Source organism: Rousettus aegyptiacus, unplaced genomic scaffold (genome assembly GCF_014176215.1).
Source record: "Rousettus aegyptiacus isolate mRouAeg1 unplaced genomic scaffold, mRouAeg1.p scaffold_m13_p_16, whole genome shotgun sequence".
NCBI classification, from domain to species: Eukaryota; Metazoa; Chordata; class Mammalia; order Chiroptera; family Pteropodidae; genus Rousettus; species Rousettus aegyptiacus.
In genome coordinates this window covers 43,825,281-43,852,512 of record NW_023416291.1, presented here as the reverse complement: position 1 = coordinate 43,852,512, position 27,232 = coordinate 43,825,281, and the positions used below count along the sequence as shown (strand labels likewise).

Here is a 27,232-nt window from a genome sequence, read left to right as displayed (position 1 = left end):
ACAATTCTATTATCTGGACATGCCACAGCTTCTTTATTCATCCACCTACTGAAGAACAACTTCGTCGCTTCCAAGTTTTGGCAATTCCGAATAACGCTGCTAGAAACGTGTGTGTGTAGGTTTTCGGGTAGATGTAAAGTTTCCACTCCTTTGGGTAAGTATCAAGGCGTGTGACTGCTGAATCATATATATGGCAAGAGTATGTTTAGTTTTGTAAGAAACTGCCAAACTGTCTTCCAAAGTGGCTGTGCTGTGGAATGAATGATACGCCATGCCCTTGCCAGCATTCGGCATGTCAGCGTTTTGGGTTTTGGCCATTCTAACAGGTGTGTAGTGGTATCTCACTGTTGTTTTAATTTTCCGTTTCCTAATGACATATCATGTTGGGCACCTTTTCATATGGTTATTTTCCATCTGCATATCTTCTTTGGTGAGAGATCTGTAAAAATTTTTGTCCACTTTTAAATCGAGTTGTTTTCTTATTGAGTTTTTTGAGTTTTTTTTTTTTTGGTTCAGTTTGGATAACAGTCCTTTATAAGATGTGACCTCTGCAAGTATTTTCTCCCAGTCTGTGGCTTGTCTACTCATTTTCGTGATAGTGTCTTTTGCAAAGCAGACGATTTTAATTTTCTTGAAGTTCAACAAATCAATTCTTTATTTTATGGATTATGCCTTCGCTGTTGTATTTAAAAAGGTATCAGTTGTCTTTTGAAAGTTTTATAGTTGTGCATTTTACATTTAAGACTATGATCGATTTGAGTTAATTTTTGTGAAAGGTGTAAGGTCTGTGTCTCATGATGTACAGTTATTCTAGCAACATTTTGTCGTTTCTTCATCAGATTGCTTTTGACGTTTTGTCAGAAATCAATTGATAGATTCGTGTGGGTCGATTTTTGTACTCTCTTCTGTTCCATTGATCTATTTATTTTTTCACCAGTACCACACTTTCTGGATTACTGTAGTTTTATAATAAGTCTTGAAGTCAAGTAGTGTTAGTATTCCTTAGAATCAATTTGTTGGTATTCACAAAACAACTTGCTGAAGACTTGATTTGAATTGTCTTGAATCTATAGATCAAGTTGGGAAGAATTGAGATCTTGACAATACTGAGTCTTTCTATCCATGAACATGGACTCTCTCTCCATTTACTTAGTTCTTCTTTGATTTCTTTCATAACAGTTTTATAGTTTTCCTGAAATAGATCTTGTAATGTTTGTGTTTTCTTCCTGCTGATTCTTAATCGTGGTAGCTTGTTTTCTAGCGGGGTAAAATTTTTATTATATTTGACTAAAATTAATGTGAGGAATACAAGGAAACTCTAGTGGGGTTATTTTCGTCAAGAGAGAATTTTTGTTTACTTCTACTAGGAAGTAAGAAGCTTTATCAACCTAAGACCACTTCAGCCTTTTAAACAGACCTCAGTTTAATAGTAGATGTTCGGGTTCCCCCCAGTTAGCATAGGGCCACATATTTAGTCTCTTGCTTTTAATGCAGATACAAGAATACAAATTCAAAGAAATACTGGCTTCATATTTTTCAGTTGTCCTTACCTCAAGCTAGTCTCTCTTTCTCTGAGTCTCCTTTGTAGAATTCCTTTTCTCGAGAACTCAAAAATGCTTTAAAGGGTGATTTTTATAATCCACCATGGCAAGTCCATTATCGTACTAGAAGATTTGTAATCATTTCTATATTTGATCAATTTCTTTTTTTTTCCCATTTCATTTTCTTTTTTCTTGTTTGACTTTTTTTTCTTTATTGAATTGTTCTCTTTAATTCATCTTCAAATTAATTAAAATCAGTATTATTCATTTGTTAAAGATTTGTGAATACGTATTTCCTTTTTCTTTGTCCACTTGAGGCAAAATCTCTAATCCTGACTTTTTCAGACATAAAGTTGTTGGCTAGGTTTGTGCATGCAACCTCTAAATGCTAAATTCTAGCAATAACTGACCTAGAAGACATCTTCTCTTGCTGCTATTGGTTTTGTTCGCTATAAGCCGAATGAATGGAATGCATAAAAAAGTAGATTTCGTAGCTGCTCTGCACTTCTGCTGGGTGGCTTCTAAGGGTTCTTGTTGAAGAGATGTAGAAAGATGCAAGGATTAAGGTTGAGGGCCAGTAGGAGGGAGCAAGGCATCAGGCAAGAGTTCCCTTGCCCAGACGCAGATCAGCACCACAGCTCCTCAGATTCATGCTTGGCTTAGACCTGGGTTTCTGAGTCTCTGAGTCAGAGGGCAGAGAGTGGGGGGAGCATGAGATGTCTTCCTAAATTAAAGAAAGGATCTTTGTTTCATATGGCACAGAGGCTCGTATATCATAAGGCCCAGCTTGGCTGGGTTTTTCCCCTTAATATTATTTCATCTACTCTCCTATAAAGCTCTATTAGTTTTCTTTGTTTTAAATGTTCTTCTCTCTCTCTCTAATTCTATCTTTGTAAGCATTTTAAGGGGATATCAGAACAACCTGCATTGGGCACCATGTTAACTGCAAATTCAATACATGGTTTCTAAATGGCATAAAATCAAAAGTATTGGTGCTTCGACTTAATCACGGCTGTGAGAGCTCTGTTTCTGCCCTTAATTCTTTTTTTTTTTTGCAAAGAGGTGCTTCAGTGGAGTTTCCAGGCTTGCTCTTCCTTGGTGGGGGCATAGAGAAAACTGAATAGTCATGCGGATGGAGAAAAAGAGACCTTCGGGTTTTTGTCTGCTCAGTATATCTAAACTCTCTGCTTTTAGTAGAAATGTGGTAGGTATCTCCATGTTAAATTGCTATTAATATCATCCTCACTTTCAAAACTGTCTGGAGATAGCTACAAACATATAACATGATAATGAATTTTTCCTTCCTTCCTTCTTCCTCCCTCCCTTCCTTCCTCCCTCCCTCCGTCTCTCAAGAAGACTAAGAAATCGAAAAAGCACAAAGTTCCGGCGGAGAAGGGGAAGGAAGGCGGACGCCTGCCGGCTTAGTTCAGTCCGGCTAAGAAGAATACGTTCCTTCCTTCCTTCTCCTCCCTCCTTCCTTCCTTCCCTCCTTCCTTCCTCTCTCCCTCCCTTCCTTCTTTCCTTCTTTCTTTCCTTCCTCCTTTCCTTCCTACCTCCCTTCCACCCTTCCTCCCTTCTTCCTTCCTACCCCTCATTCAATTACAAGTTCTAGTCTAAAGGTTGGCACTAATTAAAGTAGTGAGAGCTCTTTATGCCACTCACAGTCAATTGGGGGTAAAAGGCATTTGAAAACCCAGTAACGATGTGATGTAGTAAGCACCAGAGCAGAATGGGGACAACAGCGGACAATAGAATAATTGACTCAGCCTCACAGGGACATGACTTTTGAATCGATTCTTGAAGTCTGAGTCATTCGCCAATAGAGGGAACAACATGTACGATGAAAAAGAGTTATTTGATGAGCAACTAATGCCAAGAATGTGTTTGTGGGAATGAGAGGGGGTGAGGAGCCTGGAATGAAAGACCAGGGCCAGCCTGTGAAGGGCCTAGCATGTGCGGCCGGAGCGCAGTCTCTGCCCTGACGCCGTGGTGAAGGGCCTTAGCCAGCTCAGGATGCCGTAACCAATCCATAGACTGGCACTTAAACAACGAGCACTTGTGTCTCACAGTTTGGAGCCTGAAAGTCCAAGATCAGAGTGCCAGCATGGTCAGGGTCATGGCGAAGGCTCCCTCCCTGGATATATCCTCATGTGGCCTTTCCTTGGTGTGGACATGGTGGGGAGAGGAGAGAGAGAGAGAAGGAAAGAGGGAGAGAGAGGGGGTGAGAGAGAGAAGGAGAGAAGGAGAGGGGTAGAGAGGGAGAGAGAAAGGGAGGGAGGGGGAGAGAGAGGGAGAAAGAGAAGGAGAGAGCAAGAGTGAGAGCGAGAGAGAGGGAGAAAGATTGGTATCTTGGGTCTCTTCCTCTTCTTATAAGGACACTAATCTCATCTTGGGGGTCCCACCCTCATGACCTCATGTAACCCTCATTACCTCCCAAAGGCCCCATCTCCAAATACCATCCCATTGGGTGTTAGGGCTTCGACACTTGGGTTTGTAGGGACGCAAACATTCGGTCTGTAGCAGAAGGTTTTTAGGTACAGCGGTGACGGGTTTAGGCCTGCATTCTGATACGCAACAACAAAAGCCTAAAACCGCAAACAGAAAACCACTCTGAAGCAAAGCAAAAACACATCTGTAGAGTGCCGTTTCAAATTCAACATACCTTTCTCTGCATTATCTGATTGGGTTTGTTCTTCGAGACCACCTGTGATGGATTATCAGCTGCATTTTAAAGATAAAGAAACAGATGCAGAAGGTCACTGACTTGCCCAAGTTGGCTCAGCCGGCAGGGTGTGGTGTGGAAAGATAAACTTAAGAGCCTGGAAGAACAGTACAGCTGAGGCTTCTCCCCAGCCTGGTTTCTATCTCCAGCGAGGCCTGCGGGAGGTTTAGGAAGCTGCTAGGTTACTGGGCAAGTAGTCATGGAGGAGCTGGCAGGTGTAAACTCCAGCCCGGCCCTTCTCCGCCTACCAGGACAGCAAGTGCTACGGATTCATGTCTGGTATGGGTGACGGCCTCCCTGTGGGATTGTATACAAACAAAATTAGCCTTGAAAGAGAATGCCATGCTGGAGACCTCAAGCCTTTAAAAAATGTCCTCTAGTGTGTAAACAGAATAGTGTGGACGAAATATTTTGCTCACATATGGGGGTCTGTTGGAAGAAAATACTTGCTATTTCTTTCAAATGCCAGGACCCCACTTAGTGTGGGGAGAGCCCATCACTCCCTCTTTCTAGGGCGCATGCTCGCCGAGTGTAAAGATGCGTAGAGTCACCCACACTGTTTAAATTACTCTCTCTTTTCATTCGTATGGCTGCATTTGAATAAATTAAACATGCTTGTAATGTGACTCTACTGTATGCATAAAAGATACTGTGCTCTAACCCCGGGATTCCTTCCCATTGAACCTGGACTTGACCTCAGAACCCATCTCGACTCAGAGCTCCACCGAGGCAGCCGTAACCAGTCAGTGGAATTGGCATCCTTGAACTACGTTAATACTTCTTATTCTCAACAATATATTTTAAGTGTTTTGAAAAAAGATCGATTGCTAGGAACATGTAAATAAGAATGGCTTATTTATTATTCTAATTACGGGAGGCAAACTAACCTAATCCCCAGACCCCTGGATTTGAACCCCTATGCTTATAAGAAGCCAGGTGAGGGGTGGGGGAAGTGTGTTTACAGAGAAGTACCGCAGATCCGAGGGGGATGAGAGACAGGCAAGTGTGGCCTTGGCTCAGTCACCAGAGGGCAGAGGCTTTGACCTCCTTTCTCAAGGAGCAGGGCACAGGGAAGGGGTCAGGCCGTGGGGGGCGGGGGAGCACCAGCTTTCAGTGAAAATGCCAGCTGTCACTAGACGGCCTCATAATGTTCCCCATCTGTCAAGTGTGGACAAGTGTTCTGCTCTCCTCCTGTAGTGGTGAGGATGAAATGAGTGACAGGGCACACTGAGTCACCATCCCAGACGCCCTACGGGGCAGCGCCCCAGCCGATCCGAGGGCCTGGAGCTGGGCGGGAGTCCCGCCAGCGACCTCAGCCCCCCGTGCCCTCAACCCTTGCCTCCGGGTGGGGTCCTCCCCGCTCGATGCTTCTCTGCACCAGTCTGCCTGCAAATAAATCAATAAGTGGACAGAGGAGCCAACTCGGGCATTAGAATATTCGCAAAGGGTGGCTCTCAAGACAACGGACGCATGAAATAATCCGTTTCGGCACTGGGTGAATTTGTTCCAACCAAAGGGCCATCGCCAGTGTCAAAGGCAGTTAGTGTCACGCTGCTTCTGTATCTATTTCTTGTTAGCTTCCCAACACCGAACAGTAAACACATTTCACTGTTTTGCAAACCTCTCCTAAACAAATATTCTGACGATGATGTTGACCATTTTTCTTCCCCTCCCACCAGCCCTGCCTGCAGCTTTTTCATGCTCACTCTCCCTCCTTCCAAAACTTTTCAAGTTCAAGACCCTGGAAAACCTGCTGAGTTCAAGGGCAGGAGCTGAGGAAAGTTCCAACAGAAAACACTCTCTCTCGATCTCCTTCCTTTTCGCCACAGCTAAAAAGACGCATTTCTCCACCCCGCCTTGTGAATTCCCCTGTAATTAGAAGGACAGCCAGGTTCTCACCTGGCAAATCTCTGTCCCAGAGGAGCAGACCGTAGAAAGCAGGTAGTGAAGGTGGGTGACGGGGGAGGGAGAGCTGGGGCCTAGATCGCCTCCGTTTTGAGCTAAAAGCTGATGGTCTGATGGTCGACGAAGAGGAGAGAGGCTCATGCAGAAAGGAGGCTCATGTCCTCTGGGAACAGGACCCTGTGGGAGCCCCTTCTGTCCCCTCAGCATGGTCAGGCATTCTGGCATGAGAATAAGGCCGGGACTCCAGAGGGGCTCGCCGCCGTGTGCCAGAGACGGGCGTGAAGCAGCCACAGAGCGGCGTGCGCAGAGGGGGGTCTGAAATGATATGTGCAGGTAACACTGGCTGTTCGTCAGTGCTGGTGGGAGTTTGCATGACTCGTTGCTTTCTTTATACATTTTTGGCGTCGCTTGCTTTTAAAGTAACGAGCGTGTGTCCTTCATCAAAAGCGAGGGCTTTATGACTCTAATAAAAGTAACTACGACATTGTGCGTTTTCTAGAAGTCCATCGTAATCGGGGGGCCCTGAAGTTTTAAAGCGAGAGGGCCTCTCTGATCGAAGATGATTTCTGAACCGGAGGACAATTAGATAAATTATTTCCACATAGATCCTATTCTGTACGTGAGGATACGGAGATGGTGTTGCTAAGACAGAATGTGAGGCGGCCTTCACGCCAGGCACGGGCCAGGCTGAGAGGGTCACGTGCCCGGCCAGGGGGCTGGCCTTTCTGCTCCCCAGTCAGGGGGATCTCAAAGACCCAAGGGATATGAGCAAAGTACAGTCTTCCTGAGGCATTAGGTTTACCTGGCCACCCATCCTTGGGGAAGAAGCGAGGTAAAGTATTACCATAGAGTTGGAATTAGTTCCGGGGCTGGGTTCCCGCTGGCCCCCGAAGAGGAAGCGTGTGTGTATGCTGTACTCTGCTGTCGGGGTGATTCTCTTGGGAAGTTTCGGGACGGCTGCTGTGACAGAAAGTGAAGGGCAGAGTCACCGTTTTATCCGTGTTTGAGAAGGTCGTCTAGTGGCCAACATCAGGAGGGAGCCTGAGGTTCGAGGCAGTGAGGTCGGTTAAGAGGCCCTCATGATGGCTCACTTTAGAGAAGCTGAGAGCCCGGCCTTGGCAGTTGCGATGGGGGTGGGTGGAGGAGGGGCACGGGAGTGGAACCGATGGGACCTGGATATTGCTGGGGGAGGGGAAGGACAGGTGGGAGTCAAAATGACCCCCGGGCTTCCGTCTTTGGTCACCGAAGGATAAGGATGCCATCAGCCACAACAGGGATAGGCAAGGTCGAGGAGATTTTGTTTTGTACTTCTAGATGGGGCTGGGCCTGAAACCATTCAGGGAGAGGCTTTCTAAAGGCAAAGACAAGAGAGACAAGGGAACCGCCATGGTGACAACGACTTCGGGGAGCTGGCGGAGGAGGACCTAGTGATGGGCAGAGGCCTGCGCCTGTCCTCCAACCACATCGCACAACTTACAGGGGCCCGGGAGGCCCAGGCCACTGCAGGCCTCCAGCCTTCGCCTCCTCTTCTCCTCTGCCAAGACCACGCGGCGCCCCTTGTCCTTTGGGCAAATGCTCCGTCATCTGTTAACCCCCCTGTGAAACTTTGTCTCCTAACTGTAAATGACGTTGTGGTCTTTGATGCCTCCTCTAACAACTAAACTTCTGGCGCCGTGGCTATAGCGCTTTACACAGTGCTCTGGTCTTCACGACTGCCTTGCTGCGGCAGACCGTGAGCCCCAGGGCCCAGCCCCGCATGGAGTAGGTGCTCCGGAAATGTTTCCCGGGCGAGTGAATAGATTGTCCAAAAGGAAGGAGCAAGAGGCAGAGGAGGGTGTGGTCGCAGAGAAAGAGAGAGGAAAGAATTCAGTTAAGAGCACTAAACGCACCAAAGAACAAAGCCGTTTAGGAGCTACGAAGCATCCGTTGTCCTTGGCGGTTGGGAGATGTGCTTGGCAAGAAACACTTCCCTGGCCTGATGGGAACAGACGCATATTCCAGCATCTTACGTTAAAGAGTGAATAGGAGATAAGAAAGTGGATCCCCTGAGGGCAGACTCTCCTTTCTTCCTAAGAATCTCGGAATAGAAGAGAAAGAGGGAAAGGGAGAGATAAGTGAATGTTTGCAAGGGACGGAGTTTTCAGGCTTGAGAGGAAGTAGCAAGTGGAGGAGAGACGCTGTCAGTGTGGGTGAGTGTGCGTCATCGATCAAGATGGGAAGGGAGGCGGCCGGGGCGGAGGGGGAGGGTCGGCACCGAACCTGGAGACAAGTCCTCCTTCCGCCAGGAAGTAGGAAGTGGATATGAGTTTTCCACTCCTTCGGGTAAATACAGAGAGTGCGACTGTTGGGTTGCGTGGTAAGAGTATGTTCGGTTTTGTGAGAAACCCCAAAACCGCCTTCCAAAGTAGCTTTGCCGTTCAGCATTCCCACCGCCGAGTGAGAGTTTCTGTTTGCCCACATCCTCGCCAGCCTTTGGGGCTGCCCGTGCTCAGGATTCGGGCCATCCTAACAGGTGTTCTTGCGTATCTACTGTGAAAACCCCCTCCCAAAACTATTTAATCCATCATGTGACCATCGTTGCCCAGCTCAGCGAGCGCTCCATGAAGACCTGTTGACTTAATGAGTGGTTCGACCTGAACGAACAGGTCTAGCATGTGTTTCTGTCACCTGGCAGGTAGGGTAGGGAGGGCAGGTCGGCGAGGACCGCTCATCTACTGGCGCTTCCTTCTAGGGCTCAGCTGCCGAGTGGCCAGAACCCGCGGGTGTGCCTGCATGTTTTCCCCCAGTCTCTGGCAGTAGCGGGTCATTTCGGGCTACACAGAGAGACTTGCGGCTGGCAAATAGAGGGACGGGTAGTGTTCCTAAAATTCTCAGCCCACTGTCCTTGCTTTAGGGCCTAAAAGTGCCAACCGCTTTGAATTATGTCGCTGATTGCATTCGCCAGGTCGGAAGTCGGGCGAGAAGAGCCCCCACACGATAGCCAGGGCCAGGCGTGGGGACTGGCGACCCTCCCCTCGGCTGCCAGCGAAGCAGTCAGGGTTAAGTGTCCCCTTCTCTTGGGCTTCCGCAGGAGCTCGGGGCGGGGAAGCGCAGTCATGTGACGAAACGTGGGGCCGAGCCGCTGGCTCCCTCCCTCGTGGTCTCCGTGGAGCGTCCAGCACGGTGGGTGCCTCTGCTGTTTCTGCGCCAAAGTTGGGCACAGGGATCGTAGCCGAGGTCCTCAAGTCACCGAAGCCATGTCTGTCTCCTGGGGGACACGCTCGGGCTCCCATCGGAGCTCTGAGCACCCCAGGGAACTGCAGGGATGGGGCTCAGGTCCTGCTGCTCCGAGACCCCCGCCCCGCCCATCCCCACTCCCTACCCTTCTTCCCCTTCTCTCCGTCTCCACTTGAACTGAGGCTCAGTCTGAGTTTGTCGCCCATGCGTGCTGAATCACCTTCTGTTATTTTGGCTCCGAAACATATTATGACATTAACTGCATTGGGAGGGGCTGGAGACCAGATTCAGAACAGAGTTAGCCAACTCCTCGGTGGGGGACCCGGAAATACCCCAATCCCTTAGAGTGTCTCACAGCAACGACAACGAAAAGCACATTAGCATCTCAGTACGTTGTTTGGCTACATCCGGCAGCTGGAACACCTGGTTACATAACCACGATTTTCCAACCCCATTTGCCCTTGGAACTTCTTTTCCCCTGTCGGCACCCATATCAATTAGGGCCCACAAGAAGGCGCTGGCCCACTCGAATGGGAATAATTCAAAGAGGGTCGTAGGAAAGGAGGAGGTACGAAATGGATAGTGCATCGACCCGGGCCAGCCCGTGGGGCTGTTACCACCTCATCCTGAAGGGCGAGGAACATGCAGGGGAACCCGGCGGATCAGAGGTGTTGGCCTTGCGGGGATCTGCTCACCTGGAACCAGTTCCCCATCTGCATCTCAGAGTGCTCCTCCTCACCTTCCAGCCGGGGTCTGGTGGGCGTGAGAGCTAACTGGCTGGGACTCTGCAGCCCGACTCTCAGACTCTGGGCTTGGTCCTCGCCGTACCTTCTCCGCGACACCTGCAGGAGACGAGGCACTTAGAGTCACCATGGGGCCTTAAGTCCTCTCAGCGTGTTTTTAACGGCAAGCTCGTACTCGCTGGGGGCGGAGGAAAGAGGAGCGGGAGGGGTTTGACGTCCGATGCCCCTGTCAGGCAAGCAGGATCCCAGGACACAGGGTCAGTCTGAGGTGCTGTGTCCAGAAGCCCGGCCGGGGACAGTGGGGTGGAGTCCCTTCTCTAGAAGCTCTGCTGTCTGGATCTAAGGGTGGTGCCTAGCAAGCAGCCTGCTTGTCAGCAGACGAGCTGTCCACCTGGGGGCTGAGGCAGTGAGGGCGGCTCCGAGCGTGAGGCCCTGGGGCAGGACAAGGACAGCCATGGTAGAAGCGGGCGGAGAAGGTGGAGCGGGAGAAATTCCGAGTCGGACATCTGGGGTGCAGTGGGTTTTGATGGGTTCTCCAACCAGCATGTGGAGGGGAGCCCCTCGGGCTGCCGGGATAGAGGGGTGCTGACGCTCATTTGCACAGGGTTTGCTACTTTTTCTGCAAGCACGTTCCTCTCCCTCCCTCCCCCTCCTACCCTCTCTGCCCCTCTCTTTGCTGCTCCGTCCCCTTTCTCCTGCCGCTCCTCTGCTTCCTTGCCCACCTCTGCGTCCTCCTGATCTTCAATCTCGCTTTTCTTCTGCGTTTCAGCCTCTCCTTCCCCTTTGTGATACGATTCTTGCATCAGGCTGTGCTATCTATATATTTTTAAATCCCAGAGGTGTATCTGCTAATTGTACTTTTTCGGGAAATAATTATGCAAGTTAAGATGATTAGATAATGAAAGCGTTCTCTGGGGCTGGCTCTCTTACAAAATGATGATGGGCCAGTGATGGGCATGGGGATTGTCGCTACTTAAACTAGCACCGTGGTACAGATCTGTCCAACTGGAATAGAATCCGGTGCCTCTGCAGAGCTCGGCCAGGGGGCTGACTCTGGGAGCTGCATTCTGGGAACAAGATTGGACATTCTGCAGCCTTCCAGGAAGGCAATGATCGGGGACCCCCATGACATGACTTGGATCTCAGGACCCCATGGAATTCCTAGATCTGTACAAAGATTCCAGAGACACTTGGAGTCTCCGAACGGGTGCACACATTTGTGTGTGTACACATGAACATGCAGGGGAAGGCGACGGCTTTTCTCAGACAGAGGGTTTTGTAGATACTAAATCACTAAAATATATCAACTCAGGGATTGCTTCATTGCATGCTGATGGCAGCCGTAAGCTTCCTGTTCGCTCACTATTGTCATATAAACAATGAGACGCATGCTCTCCTTCTCTGGGTTCTGCTCTTGATCTGGAATCAGCTGCCTTGCAGGATCCTCCTGGCACTCCTGGGCCACCTCGGGTGCCTGCCACCCCCTTGCATTTAGCAACGTGCCCACCTCCCTGTGCAGGGAGAGGTGGCGTGCCCTTAGTCTAAGGCCCTGGGCCCTGGGAGAGGTGATGCTGAGGGAGGGGCCCTGAGCTGCGAAGGGGCAGAGGAAAAAGGTTTAGATAGTATTGGGCATGTCGGGGAAAGTGGGACCAGGAAAAGTGCTTCTGTTGTGACTGAGAATCCAGAAAGAGTAACTGTCGGGAAGAGTCGAAGGGGGAGGGAGACTAATTCTGAGAGCCTGCTCTTTGGCAAAGAGAGAATTTGGTGCCCAGAGAGGAGAAATCACCTGTCCGAGGCGTATGGTCAGCAAACAAAGAGCAGGGATTCAAATCCAAGCCTCGAGGCCTTTGACCATCCTCCCCGCTCAGGGAATAGGACTGCGGAGTTAAATCGATCCCCTCTGACACCCCAAGAAAGAGGATACTTTGAAGACCCTTCGGGCAAGAAGTCCCCAGGAGGAATTTATGATCCATGCAGGCTTTAACCATCGAGAGGACGGAGCTTGCTCCCCAGAATAACCAGACGTTCTCTCGCTCGACCTTAAACCCTTTGCATCATTCGCCTCCATAACCCACGCGGTACCTCAACAGTCCCACGGTCGACTCGACTGTGCCTTCATCCCTCACAGGCAGCATAGGAAGCGGTTTCAATCCTAGTGTGACAGGAACTGTTGCCCGAGGACACAGGAGAAGGAAGGAGGGAAGGCGGCTCAGATAACGGATTCCCACTTTTCTGACTTATTTTGCTCATCTGACTTATTTTTAAATTATCAGGCACAAACGCAGAACAGCCCCAATCAGAGCAGCTCCTGGCTTCAGATCCTTCCCCCCTGCAGGCTCCAGTGAGGAAACCATGGAGCTGCATTCTTCTGTGAGGTCCTGTCTTGGGTCCCAAACCGCCCACCCACTTGCCACATTGATTGTAGTCAGGGTCTCTGGGGTCAGCAAATAAAAATACACGACTTCGCTAAATATGCATTTCAGATTAAAAAGTACATGTTTAGTGTAAATATATTCCATGCAATATTTAGGGCGCACACCATGAAAGCGTGGTTAATCTGGAAAGATTCTGAAAGAAATTCTATTTGGAAGAGCTGCAGCTGCGGCTGCCATCAGCACGATTTCGCTGGAGCGAGTCCAGTTGGTTCAGAGATAGAGGATGCTGAGCATCCCCAGCCCCGGGGTGGGTTTCGCCACACCGCTCTGTTTCCCTGGTGACCTGCCCCAGCCCCCTGCAGTCTGGACCGAGGCGCCCAGACTGTCTGCAGCATCACGTTCCAGGAGAAACGAACACACAGGTGACTCCCAGGAGCTGTCCGCAGGCACCTCTTTTCTCTCAACGTCAGGGAGGCTTCGCTCTTCTGACTTGTCAGATAACACATGTTCCTTGCTAAAAAATTTAGAAATCATAGCTCAATACAAAGAAAAACAAGCATTCACTTTAATTGCAGCGTGTGAACGCTGGAGCCAGACTTCTTGAGTGTGAGTCCCAGCTCTGGCACCTAATGACTGTGCGGTTTTACGCAATTTCCTTCGCCCCCGGTGCCTCGGTTTTTCCAGTCTGTAAAATGGTGATTAATAGTGGCCTAAATGGGTTTTTGAAGGTTAAATGAGTTTACGTGCGTTCGGGTGTTTCAGAAACACCTGGTACATAGTAGGGACTGTGTAAGCATTTGACGAATAAAATTTAAATTTTTGTCATCTACAAATAGATGCTACTGATGAGTTTTCTATGCATTTCTATGCGTTCTATCATACAGGTTTGCACAGATTTCCACACTGTGGCGGATTGCATTTTCCGAAGTCAGACATAACCGTTCTCCCGGCCGACATGCTCTCCTGCAAAATGGTCTGGACACTTCTCCATCAAAAGGTGGAACAAATTCTTCTCCCCTTGTATCGGGGCTGTCCCTGGTTGTCTGGTCAACAGGATGTGGCGGAAGTGGTGCCTGGGTCTCCCAGGGCCAGGTCAGAGGAGCGTTGCGGCCTCTCCTTCCCCTCTCTGGCGCCCTGATCCTGGGGCACGGCCTCCCGGACCCCACCCTGTGCCGGAGCATCCCACGGCACCCAGAGACCTGGCATTGGCGCTCCGCTCCAGGCTTCGGCCGAATGGCCTGCTGGTGGCCAGACTGCCCTGCCAGCCCGTGCGATGGGCCAGCCCCGCTGAGTCTCCAGGGACTGCAGCCCCGGCTGCCATCTGCACGAGAGACCCTCAAGCAAGAACCATGGGACTGAGCTCAGTCAAATCACAGAGCCGTGGGGGATGACCATCAGTTAGTGCTCGGGGCCACTGAGTTGTGAGATGGTTTGGTTTGCAGCGATAGAGAACCAGAAACGTATTTAAAGAAAATACTCAAGACCTTGAATTTTAAATATGGACCCAAGAGTCTTCTGTCTGCAGTTTCACTATTACTTTCAAAGACATTTTCAGATATGAGTGGTTCAAATTTAAGCAAATACATTCCTCTCTCTTTGGATCAATTAACGACAGTGTAGGCTTGAGCCCTAGGTCATTCGGGCTTGAAGGCAACTTAGAGGTTATTTAATAGTCATTTGTCTGCCTGTTGCTTTAGAGAGGAGAATCAGAGAGGTGAAGTGACCTGCCCAAGGTCACCCAGGTGCTAACTGGCAGCCTGGGCTGGATCCTGTGTCCTGACTCCCAGCTCAGTGCTCTGTTATTACATGATGCTACTTGTTCATACTGATGGTTAAGGCAGTACTGAATTGGGAGTTTCCAAAGGCCTGATGAGAATGTTGAGAGGGGCTGCGCTCCAAATCTTCTGGGCTCTTCCACAGCAATGTCCAGCCCCAGGCTTCTGGGGCGAGAAAACAGCTTCTCTACAAAGTGCCTGTGGAGAGAGGGCCTCAGTGGGCAAGCCACTGTGCTCCAGGGAGAAGAGGGGTGGTTAGCCTCCGGACGCCCTGTTGTCCTGAAATCAACAGAAACGGGCGAGAGTGAGGCCTGTGGTCGGTGGGCCCCTGACCTGGGCTGTGCGGATCAGTGAGAGGACTGTCCCCAGAGCTTCCGGCTCACCACCATTCCAACCGAGAGGTTCAAATTCCAAGCCTGGTGGTGCCGGCTGATGTGAGGGGCTGTTGTCCTCACCCTCAGGAGAGGGAAACGTCAGAGATGTCGAGATGCTTGTTAGGGGTCGAACTGTGCTTCCCGCAGTTCATAGGCTGGAGTCCTAACTCTTCACGCCGCAGAATGCCGCCGTATGTGCAAATAAGGTTGTTGCGGGTGCGATGAGCTAAGAGCAGGTGGTGCTGGAACAGGGCGGGCCTCTATTCCAATATAAGTGGTATCCTTGTGAAAAGGGGAAATCCGGACACTGGCTCACACATGGGGGAAACGCCACGTGAAGACGAAGGCAAAGATCGGGGTGATGTTCCCACAAGCTAAGGGGCACCAAAGATTGCCACCAGACCATTAGCAGCCAGTGCGGAAGGATGCAACAGATTTTCTCCCCCGGCCTTCCGGGGGAACCTGCTCCACCCACACCTCGATCCCCGACTTCTGGGCTTCATTACTGTGACACAATAAAATTTCTAATATTTAAACGCCTCGTTTGCGATACTTCGCAATGGCAGCCCTAGGAAACGAACATGCCGTTATATAGGTCAGTGCACAGAGTCTTGAGATTAAATGAAAAAAGATAAAGGGGCAAGAGAGTAATTGGCTGGTGGGTGGGGGTGATCTCGGCTTATGGCAAACTCCAGGAGGAAAATCACGATGTGGGTCCCCACAAATCTGGAGCAGAGTCATGCCATCTGCAGTGGAGAATCGCACACCTTTTGAGAAATAGCTCTTGGCACGTTACTGGATCCTAGTAGAGGCAGAGCACTTGGCCAGGAACATCAGGTGACCGTGCATCTGAAACTGCTTCTTATGAGCTGGGTTCTGTCAGACCGGCCAGGTTATGGAGTCGGACGTGTCCAGCAGGCATCCATGGTGATGGGGAAATGTTACACCTGGGGTTGAGCCCCAGCAGGACCGGAGGTTATGCCTAACCTGCAAGCATAGCCAGCCCAGACCCGATATGACCAGAGGGAAGAGGAAGGAAAAGCCAGAACTTTCACTGGGGGTGGGGGATGGGCTTGCCTTTCCTGCCCTTGAAACCTCAGCCAGAATTACTCTCTGAGGCTTGTAAAATGCCTGCTCTGTCGGCTCGGAGTCCCACACAATGCGGCATCCACTGGAGGACCCACTTGAGGCTGAAGAAAGTGTGCGAGTGGGCCTGTGATGAGGGAACCCCCCGGTTTTATGACACACGGCATCACCCCGAGGCAGCCATCCTCATGCAACGCTGGAACCGCCTTCTACAGGCACAAAGGAGCCTCACTTAGGGGATGCAGTGCATTTTTGACATCGGTGACCCTTATATGGTGCTTTGTTGCCCATAAAACGATGCAAGGGTCCAGGAATCCAGGGGCGGAAGCAGAGTTGACCCCATTTACCATCATGCTACTGACACATATGGATGTAATATGCCTGTCCCTACAACTTCGGGATCTGAGAGTTTGGAGGTTCTGAGCACCTGAGGGGTGCACACTTGCCAGGGGTCACAGTAGGCGTACCAGTGGACTAAGTTATAGCAGCTGCCAGGGCACTTTTGATTTATTGTGCCCAGAGGCAATGAGCCAGGAGAAGAGCTGTCATGGTTACAGGAACAAGTGACCTTGATCGGCAGAAAGATGCAGACGCGCTTTTATATAATGGTGGCAGGAAAGAACACATGTTTAACACACTCACCAGCCCGTAAGCTATGGGCTGAAGGTTGTGTGTTTCCCTCACTCGCAAATTCATATGCTGAAGCCATACATTTTGATGAGGTTGTATTTGGAGATAGGGCTTCTAAAGAGATAATTAAGATTAAATGAGATCGTAAGAGCGGGGTCCTGATGCAGTAGGATTAGTGTCCTTATAAGAAGAGACACCAAAGGGCTCTCTTCCTCTTCCTGTTCTGGCACTGAGGAAAAACCACATGAACAGAAAATGAGAAGGTGGCCACCTGCACCCAAGGAGGGAGCTCTCATCAGACGCCAGCCCTGATGGCACCTTGATCTTGGACTTCCAATCTCCAGAGCTGTGCGAAAATACATTTTAAGCCTCCCAGTCCGTCGTATTTTGTTACAGCACTTCAAGCAGACCAATACACCTGGTGATCCACTTGGGTCTTTTCTGATGCTCTCTAATGCCTCATCGTAACTATGAATGAGCGCATGCAGCCACCCTGGCCTGAGATGAATGATTACGTGGCTTCATAACCATCGACAATGAAGGTTCGGGTCACACGAACATGGACGTCACCCAGACCTGTCCAAGTCTCGGCGAGTCATTGGTGAGGCTGAGGATAAAAGGTATAGCAGAGAAGGGAGAGGATCATATTAGCTGTGGCCCTGTGGTCAGTTGCAAAGATGGGAGCGAAGTTTAACACACTAACTTTCCTCTTTCTTTCTCCCTCAGGAAGAAAGGCCCGCCAGAACCATGGGCGAGCTTCTGCCCAAATATGGGTGGAGAAGTAGACGTGCCCGGTGCACGGGGTGGACTGTAGGGGCCTCCAGCTGCAGGGAGCAGGAAAGTTGCCAGCCATTGTACCGTCAAACCCATCATCATAATTTCACTGAAACCCCACTTCCAGGGGCTGCTTCCAGCCAATAAATGAGTGTGGCAGGTACAGTAAGAAAGGTGCATTCCTGGGAGACATGGGGCCCTCTGATGACTGACAGCGAGTCTGAGGCCTCCCGAGCTTTCCTTAGACTGTACCATTCTTTACGATTCCTCCGCCCAACCTTCCATTCCTCTGTCCTTCCTTCGGGGTCACACTGGAGTTATCAAACTTGCCTGACTGTTCTTCCAGATCTACCTGGGCCCCTTCCCATTTTCTCACAGCTACTTCCCTTAAAACACCCTTGCAAGTTTAATCTTGTGTCAGCATCTTCTTCCCAGAGGACCCAGCATCACACAGTTCCTTTAACCCTTGCTCGTACCTCTGTAAATAGGCCTTTTATAACACATCTCTTCACAGATCCCAGCTAATCGTGACATCTGTTTCCTGCTGGGACCTTGACTTACATAGCTTGCTACAGACTGTAAATGCTGTAGCATTTCAAAGAAGAAACAGCTATGTCGGACGGTGTGGTGAGAGTAAGGAGCAAGGAAGGAGTGGGTTCTGAACTCTGTGGCTGATCTGGGGTTAGAGGTTGGCATTTCAGATAGGGGTGTGCGTGTGTGTGTGTGTGTGTGTGTGTGTGTGTGTGTGTCCACTGCACGGCATAAGCAAACACACTAGGGCAGAAACAAGCACTTCTGGAAGGGTCTGTCCAAGAGTCCACACTTTTTCCCAACAAGTTCCAACGGTCCTAGGGGAGGAAAGCCCTCAGAATGCTCCTTTCTCCACCTCCATTTCTTGGAATCTCTGAGGAAGCTTCCTCCCTCCCCCTATTCATCATCTCACTGCATGTGTCTGCCTATGGGTCCCCAGGAGACCTCATTTGACAAGAGCTGAGGCCATGGTCAAAGCCAGAAGAACTCCATAGAAAGCACACAGAAATGGGGGAAGGGAATACAGGGAAGAAAGAATGCCTTGACATTCTGAGGTCCGTGACATTCGGAAGGCAATGGATCTGAATAGCCCCATTTCTTAGGATTCAAAGAGGCCAGAATTCAGAGGATGAGAGAAGGTTGATTTGACCAGAGGTATAGAAAGCAGAAATCACAGAGAGCCAGGGAATATACAGATCTTCTGACGGAGGCTCCTATAGTAATACTCAAACTGTCTTACTTAGCTGGGGAAACATGTATTCTGTTTATCCATTCATTCCACACATGTTTATAGAGTACGTACCACATACCAGGAACCGTTGTAGGCACCGGGGATGCACTCTTCAACAAGACGGATAAAAACCTCTGTCCTCATGGGGCTTATGTAGGGAGACAATTAATTAGTAAACAAACTCATAATTAATAATGAACAAATAACCTGTCAGAGGGTGGTAAGTGCTATGGAGCAAAGCGAATCAAGAAGAAGTTATAGACTGTGAGGCTCCTAGCTGGGGCAGCCGGAAGAGGCCTGGAAGGCCAGGCAACGTGGGACAGGAGCTTACAAGAGGGGGAGAAGCAAGCCCGTAGGTTCCTTGGAGGATGGTCCTTGCGATGGGAAGAACATGTTCAAAGGCCCGGAAGGGAGGGTGTGGCTGGTGTTCTCACTATCGTCTGTCTACTTCCCGTTCCCAAACTCAGCCGCCTTCACTCAGAAAGGCTGTTATTTGCAGTCTTAGAGTTCTAGTGGCTTCCATTGCCGGACTAGGTCAATGTTATCTAACCGTGGTATCTAAGAGGCAAAACGTTATTTCTCATTACGGAACAGCCTTGAAGTCCATTATCTCATGATCTACATCAGGTTCAGAGGCAGATAAGATTCCTGAAGTGTAAGTGTTCAAGCGTACTTTCTCTCAATCCGGAGACTCTGATCAACTAAAGACAAGTAGTACCTTGGCTTTTGGAATCAGAAATTTTGAGTTCTGCTTCACTTATAAACTTCAGGGCCCCGAATGGTAACTTAACCTCTCTGAGCCTCTGTTTCTTTACCTATTAGCGGAGAGAAAAGCAACATCTACCCCACAAATCAGGAAGGAAATCAAGTAAGACCATGCCATTGAAGGTGTTTACAAAGGATTGGTTGGCTTTTACATAGCACAAATACACTAACTGGACTATGAGCATATTTCTTGATATTTTAGTAATTATTTATACATAACGAATCGTGCCAACAATTATTGGCTTAAAACAACAATCATTTACCTGTTCATGGTTCTGAAATTCTGGGATTAGCTGGGTAGTTCTTCTGCTGGTTTTGCTGAGTGTCACTTTTGTGGTTGTAGTAGTCATCCACAGCTCAGTTGGGACTGGATGTCCCAAGACATTCGGAAGTCACGCAACAACACTTGGTCGTATCTGATCGTCACAAAGCCAGCTGAGATTTGAGGTGTGGCTAAACAGGTTCACCTTGTAATGGTGGGAGGTGCAAAGTCACATTGCAAAGAGGTGTGAAACGTGGATGGAAGAGATGGGCCATCTTTAGAAGTGATATTACCACAGCCCATCCTCTGGCTGTAGCAAATGACTTCCTGTCACTTGCAAAATACACTCATGTTTCCCAAGATGCCCAAAAGTTTTATCTCATTATAGCATCAGTTTTGAAGTCCATTGTCTCATGATCTGCATCAGAGTATTATGCAGATAAAGACCTCCTGAGTGTGGCTTCTTGGGTGCAGCATCTCTTGACACAGAGACTTAGAACTTAAAAGACAAGTGTTCTTCCCCCACACCCTTAGTACTCCTCTACAACACAGTAGTGAGAAAGGAATTGAGCAGACCCTATAGACGCTCCTATTTAAAATGGAGAGGATGGAAACCATAAAATAGTCATTGGTCCACAGCAATTATGAAGTCCAGTTGAGAAGCTGGCACATGTCGGCTTCCCCTTATATGGCTCAGAGAACCTTCCTTGATTAGGGCCTGTCTTTTCCCCCTGAGAGGACTATCTAGTCAGCTTTTCTCTGTGGTATTTAGTTCTTCCCTCTGGGCTCTTGGTTTCACCCTTTGACATGTTTTTTTTTCTTTCCCATAGGAAATTATCCATGTCTGTAGCTAAGTAGGTTTCTCAGCCCAATTCTTGCTTGTAAAAAGTGAAGGTCCAACAGTCTCTTTTCGCTTTGAATTGTCTCTTTCACTTTTAGTCTAAACTTGCAGTACTTTCACGGACAAAACTCTCTCCAAATTTTTGTGGGTTTCTTATGGATCTTACTGGGATTCATTGCATGCTCCCCAAACTTTATCCGTAATTGTTTTTGAGACAGACCTTTCTTGCTGTGTGTAGGACAATGCCCTCAGGATTCTCAGAAGTCCTTTTGTCTATTTGAGAGGGTCTCCTCGGCCCTTACTTACAGAGGTCTTACAGGCATACCATTGATCTGATCTTTATGCCCAGGCTCTTCTTATCTGAGACTCTTTAGCTGGCTAAAGGTACCAAGGCTGAAAAACAGTTCAATTTTTTTCTAAAACAATTTTCTGGGACCCCTATATATCTTCTAAAATATACTTGGATACTGAACAGTTTCTTCCTTAGTTTGTCTCTCCCTGGCAGCATCTTATCATACACAAGTGGAAGCATCTAACTGACACTTTCAACATTGTGTCAGAAGTCTTTTTAGTTTGTTAAGTATTTTATACCTTTCGAGTTACTGCAGGTGACACTTCTTTCTACATAGTATAGATTGCTCTTTTTCCAGCTTCTAGTAACAATTTCCTGACTATCTTTCTAGCATACGCTTAAAGATGGTTCACCATTTGCTAACAATTTATTCACGACTTTCTCAGTTCCTATGTGCTGTCTTGTCTAGAAGCCAACGCCGCATGTGTTAGATTTTTGTGATGGCCGTACCGCTCTTGTAGATATGAATTGTTTTAGCAGTTCTCTGACGCTGTGCAACAAATTATTTCACATTTCTGTGGTTTCAAACAAGAACCATTTATTTGCTCAGTCTTCTGTGGCTCAGAAATGTGGGCAGGCTTAGCTTGGATGCTTATCTCTGTCCCACATGGTGTTGGCTGGGTTCGATGTTATGCTTACACTCAGTTGTCGATTCATCTGGGAGCTGGCTGATGGAGATGGCCTCGTACACATCTTCCAGTTGGCTGGGGCTATCATCTGAGGTGCCTCTGTTCTTTTCTGTGTGGGCTCTCCAGCAGAAATCTTGGACTTTCTACACAGTAGTGGCAGCATTCCAGGAGAGCAAGCCTCAGTGTCCAAGGAGTTATAAACCTTTGGCTTGCATCACATTTGCCGATGTCCCATTGACCAAAGAAAATCACATGGCCAAGCACAAAGTCGATGCGAGAGTGAAGTGAGCAAGGAATAGGTTCCAGGAGGCAAGACATATCGAGGGGCCATTAACGTAAGAGTGTACCACACTTGAAGCTCTCATTGATCTATTCTTATTGGCTTCGAGTCTCAGTTTGTGATAGAGAATTCTAATGCTCACCCATATCTTGATCCTGTAGTCTTCTTCCAGGCGCAGAGGAGGATGACAGTTATTGTCCTGTTCCTCCTTGCAGTGAGGGACCGGTGGGCCTTGTGGGTTGTGAGTGAAGAGCTTATGTTATTCCCAGGTAGGAAATGTAATTGCTAGTGTGAACACCTCTAGTCTCTCTATTCTTCCCATGTGGCCCGAACTCTGAAGTTTCTATTGAGAGTGTGGTAGTTGCTGATGGTCCAGGCAGGCAACTGAGTAATGACTACGTGAAGCAGAGCCCTCACCCTTATCTTCACACTTTATACCTGTATAATGAGGTGGCAATTAATCTTTATTGCTTTAAGCCATTGAGATTTTAGGTTTGTTGGTTCCCACAGCATAACTCAGCCTATCCCAGTAGATACAAAAGCTTCAGTTCCTCTGTGCTCTGCGGTCAGCTCTAGCTCCCTCCTTGAGATATTTCATTGTGATTTAAGCAGCAAGAAAAGGAGGATGTAGATAACTGAGTGTCTAATGGGGAAGACGGAGGAAAAGGGGGAGGAACAAAGCACTGGGCCAACGAGGAGCCCACTGCGTTTTCGCCAGGCATTTACGAAGGGCCTCCTGTGTGCTGGGTTCTGTGCACTGGCTGGGATGTGCAGTGGTAGTGAGACACACACCCTGCGGGAGGACACAGGTTACCAGAGGAGCCGACACATAAACAGTGAACCTCGCTGAAGACCCGCGAGTGCCACTGAGTGCTGGGACTGTTTTCCCTTTTCTTCTGTAATTGGCTAATTGTCCCTGCAGGCAATTTCCATAGAGAAATTCCAGGTCTGGTGTCTGGGGTGGCAGCCAGGTTGGAGTAAATTTGTGGCCAGCCTCCCAAGGTGCCATCTTTGAAGGCCGGCACTCATCTGGATTTATAAGGTCTGCAATTTGTTTAAAAGTCGGTCTCATTACTTTATAATCACATATCAAATCCAATCCTTACAGATGACAAACACAGGGACAAAACAAAGCTCTTCTGAGGGCTGTAGCTTGCAAATCTGAGGCAGGAACTGTGGCTGAAACGGGAAGGTACTTTTGAACTTTCAGTGCCAGCTCAGAGCTGAGAGCCTCGGGAGATGCTTGGACAGCATTCGCGACAAAGCTTTGAGATTCTGACATTGTAAAGTCACAGTGCAGGAAGGGATTAACCCATGAAATATTAACTTCTAACTAGTGTTGGTTCATGCATTTTAAAGGCAGGTCTGCCTTAGACGGTCTGGGATCTTCCAGACTGTTCGGGGCTGCTCGGGAGGGCATTTCCGGAGCTTGGACCCGTTAGGGTCCTGCCGCTGCAGTTCAGAGACTTAACCGTAAAGAGGGAGGCAAGTGTGGCTTGTGGGTGGGGCAGAACTTAACTCTATTTAGTGGGTGTGAATTTTACTCTACGTTCACCATGAGATATAAGTCCCGCCCCCCCCACCCCACCAACTCTAATTTAATTTATTCTGAGCCCACATTCTGCCAGGCCAATGGAAAATTCAATCTTAGTCACAACCGGGGCTCCTTCCCCGGACTCTACGCCTTCCTTAAAAAGCGCAGAATATTTACTGGGCACCCTTTGGTCTTTAGTTTACATAAACATGTCCACGTTTTAAGCCCACACAGTCCTTTGACACTTCGCTGCCTCCGTGCAAGCGGGCACGTAAGGCCTTTGCTAAGACCAGGAGCTTTGTATGGTGGCCTAATCTCCAAGACAGAACAAAGAGGCATTCCGCTCTGAGGACCTGGCACCGCCTGGGTCTCGTGAGGGAGTAGGAAATGGATGCTCGCTGCTCCGGAATCCACAGGTCTCTGTCCCCTCTTAGTCCTGCACATTTTCCCAGTCCTCTTTAGGGTCTGCCTGTGTCATTCTACTGTCCCTCTGTGGTGACATCCCAAGCCCCAAGACTTGTACTCTTTTCAGACAATGCTCTTTTTTTTGGTCTCCAAGATCACACACCTTTAAAAACAAACAAACAAAAAAAACCCCCAAAGATTTTAACCCTGCTCTGTGGGCCAAAGTAGCTCCGTTTTGAGGGCTCAGATCCCCGCTTATCCCTTGAGAGGATAACGAGGACATGGACAGCATCTCCCGTTCTTTCTGATTTTCTTTGATTTACAGGAAGCAGTAAGACCAAAACGTGAGCTACACATATCGTCCTCCCTCCATATCTCCACGTGGGCGTTGAGCCCCGAGCGGTGGGAAGGGGAGGCGGCAGAGCACACGCGAGGGCTGCAGACCAGACGTCAGGAAGTAAACGGGGTAGAGAGCGGTAGAGAACTCCTTCCGGGACCACGGAGCCTCCAACAGGCCGCGCCCACTGTGGGTGGCCGTGGACCCCCGGGATGGACTCTCGCAGGACGTCGCAGGAACTGGGCCAGCCGAGCATCGGTCCAGGAGGAAACGTCTCCTACTGACGAGGTGCATAAGGTGGGCCATTCTAGTCACTGGCCGTTGACAAACACTTCCCTGGGCCTGTCACGTGCCAGCCAATGCGCAAGGCACACCGGGGGCTTGGGGAGAAAGCAGAAGGAACTTGCAATGTGGTGCATCTCAGAGACAGGGGGGCGCCAGCGCCTTGGTACCGTGCGATCGCTGCAGGCGGCGCTTGGAGCTCCTGTCTGTGCTGGTGACAGGGGACGTACTAGGAGAGACCGAAGGCAGCCACACCAAAGGGTGCCCTCCTGGGTCAGCTGCTCAGAATGCCTCCCAGCGTGGTCCTTTAACGCCCTTTCAAACATGGTCATCGTTGTCTTAAGGATAACTTTTCTGAATGAGATATATATATATGTATGTGTATATATATACATATATATATATTGCCTTTTAATTGTGATACAAAAAAAATTGCTTTTTTCCTACTCAATAAAGGAAACGTCATTAAGGCGCTGAGGTCTGGGGCCGTTCGATTCTGGTCCTGCCGAAACTGGAGGGTGGAGAGTGAGGGGCCCTTGTGCCATTCCCGCCCTAGTCACCCCTTGACATCTGTGTCACATTCAGACTCAGACGGAGAGGGCAGAGGGGCACCCGATGTCCACAGCACAGACCGAGGAAGGCCCCCTCTGCATGGTGGCTCTGCAGGCACCCCGGTCACTGTGGCTCAGCCACTCCCGGCTCCTCATTTCTTGTGTGCTGGCTGGAAAATTACTGCTTGGCTATCACCCCTGGGAACATAACATTCTAACAATAAGCTTTCTGCTTCTGTACCCCCATTTGCACACCCGACCTGTGGGTTGACAGGTAGTGAATAGAAGAAAAATAGACCTTTGTGTTCAGACAGAATGAAGCATGGGGTTTAGGGCTTAAAAACCCCATACCTCTATATCTTGGGGCTGTTTAATTTTGGGTCTGCGTACCCCTGGCAGACGCAGCTGGCTGAAAAAAGAGTGTGTTTCCTATAACTCACTGAGTTCTGGTGGTCCGTGCGTCTTTCGGGGGCTGGCGGCTACAACACTTGGATCGCGGCTTTTCAGGTGGGGATATGAGTTTGGTCTTTCTCACTGGGCTCTTGTCTTTTATACTGGCTCTCACTGCACCTTCTTTCTCCATCTGCTTCGGGGGTGCCAGCCTCTTGACTATTTAAGGAGGGTCCCCTCCTCCAGGGGACAGACCTCCTTTCCTCCTCCTCCTCACTCCCTTTCTCCTTCCTCAACGCGCATCTTCCTCTTTCCTCCTTCCTTCTCTCGTTCCTCCTCTCCCTTCTCTTTATCTTCCTATTTCCACGGAGGAACTCAAGTCCACAGCCAGCCCAGAGTGGAGAAGTGAGGATTTATCTGTGCCTTAGATTGCTGGGCAAGGCTACATTTAATCCCCCTTTGTGTTGCTGTGATTAATTAACTGGTTTACATGATTTTCGGAAGGGCATAGAGGTACTGATCTCGACCCCTGATAACGCTGTGAAAATCAGAGTCGGCTTTCATCGACCTGACTCGGACTTTCTTTTCTCTTAAGTTTGAGAACTGGTTCATGGTCACATGTGAATAACTTTCTGCTGGTTAATTTCTCTCGATGCCCGGCAACTCCAAGGCATTTGGGGGAGTTGTTGAGCCAATCTCCATTTTTGAGCCTGAAGATTTTGACCAGATTTTGGCAGAGGAAGAAGAGACTAGCTACTTAGTTGCAGATTTGATAACGATGGTGCCTCTTTCCAGAAGCCTGATGCATGTGGGGACCGCTCTATGACGGCAGTGGATTGGAGCCCCCTACTCAACATCCCCAGTGTCCTTATGATAAGGGCCATCCTTCGAAAAATTCTCAATCTTTTCAGTAAACCTAGTTAAGCCTTTTCTGTCCTCCTTTCTTTGGAGGAAGATCCCTCTCCCTTAAACTTAGATAATTACTTGGAAACTGGTAACTCAGGTCCTCTGGCTATTGATAAAGATCGTTGAAACTCAGCATTCTCCTTGGCCCTTCATAAGGCAGGAATGGCTTTAGGCCAAAACACGGCCCTTTGGAGTCCCGGAAGGGAAGGAACCTTTAACCCAGGTGGTTTTCTTTCTTTTACGAAATGTATTAACTAAGTCTGTTTTCTTTACCTGCTTGATTGGCAAATCAATAATAGAAACACAACTAGATATATGATTCAATTAACAAGTTTGTATCTTTTTCCTTGTCTAGGGACAGAGGTGCCACTTCAGCAGGAAACCCAATACCTCGTGCTGACTAAGGCAGACAGGAAAAGAGCTCCATGAAACCCCAATGGGCTAGGACTTCGACCCTCCTTAGCAGGAAGCAGGTATGGAAGAAGAGATCTCTCGTCCCTCAACATCCACACTAATAAAAAGGGAGTTCATGGCTCGTAGATAAGGGTGGGCTGCAAAGTTAGATAGGGGGTTTCGAGTCAGCCTACAAAGACTGAGGTCATCCTAGTCTAGAAAGGGTTTGCCCTAGTCTACCCACAATTAAGCAAGCCAGACGGCATTTTTGGTCTGAAAGTAATTCATACAAGGAAACAAGTAAGCAGATAACTGGGGACTAGTTTTAGCCAGTCACTCACACTCACACAACGAAGACCCCAGAGACCTTCAATTCACCTGATCCTCATTACACCTTCATTATACTACGATGCATGTTCCCGGAAGTTCATTAATATCATTATAACAGACTGAATTCTGGGAATGAACATGTACAGAAAAGAAATGATGAGTCACTGGGTCCTGCCCATCTTAGTTGTCAAGCAAGGAAGCCCACCCCTCTAAGGAAAGTCACCGCCCACAGCAAATAGGGATAAAAACCCCAAGGGCTTTGTTACTGTGCCCTTGAGCCCTTGAACCTTTCGAGCCGCTCTTCCCCGGCGTGGCCGCTTCCACGTCTGGAGCGTCCCGTGGCTTTACTTTCGCTCCTAATTACGCTATTCTTTTCTGCTGTATTTTGGCGTCTCGTTCAGATCTTTGAGTCACCGGGAGCCCGGACGACGTGCCGGGAGGGGAACCCCACTCTCTGTTACCAAAACTCTTGGCCTTTTCCTTGGGAAAAGAAGGGCCCAGGCCAGTTTCCAGGACAATTCAGACGTCACTTCCCAGGGTGCCAAGGTGGAACCAACGGCAGTGAGATCCAGA

General features: G+C 49.0%; 1 long non-coding RNA gene across 1 annotated transcript; it reads left to right on the top strand.

Annotated features, from left to right (window-relative positions):
- On the top strand, positions 1-27,232 carry LOC107509247. The gene is made up of 3 exons (XR_001596482.2): positions 1-154; positions 26,292-26,409; positions 27,061-27,232. It is a non-coding gene; the product is annotated as an uncharacterized LOC107509247 (long non-coding RNA).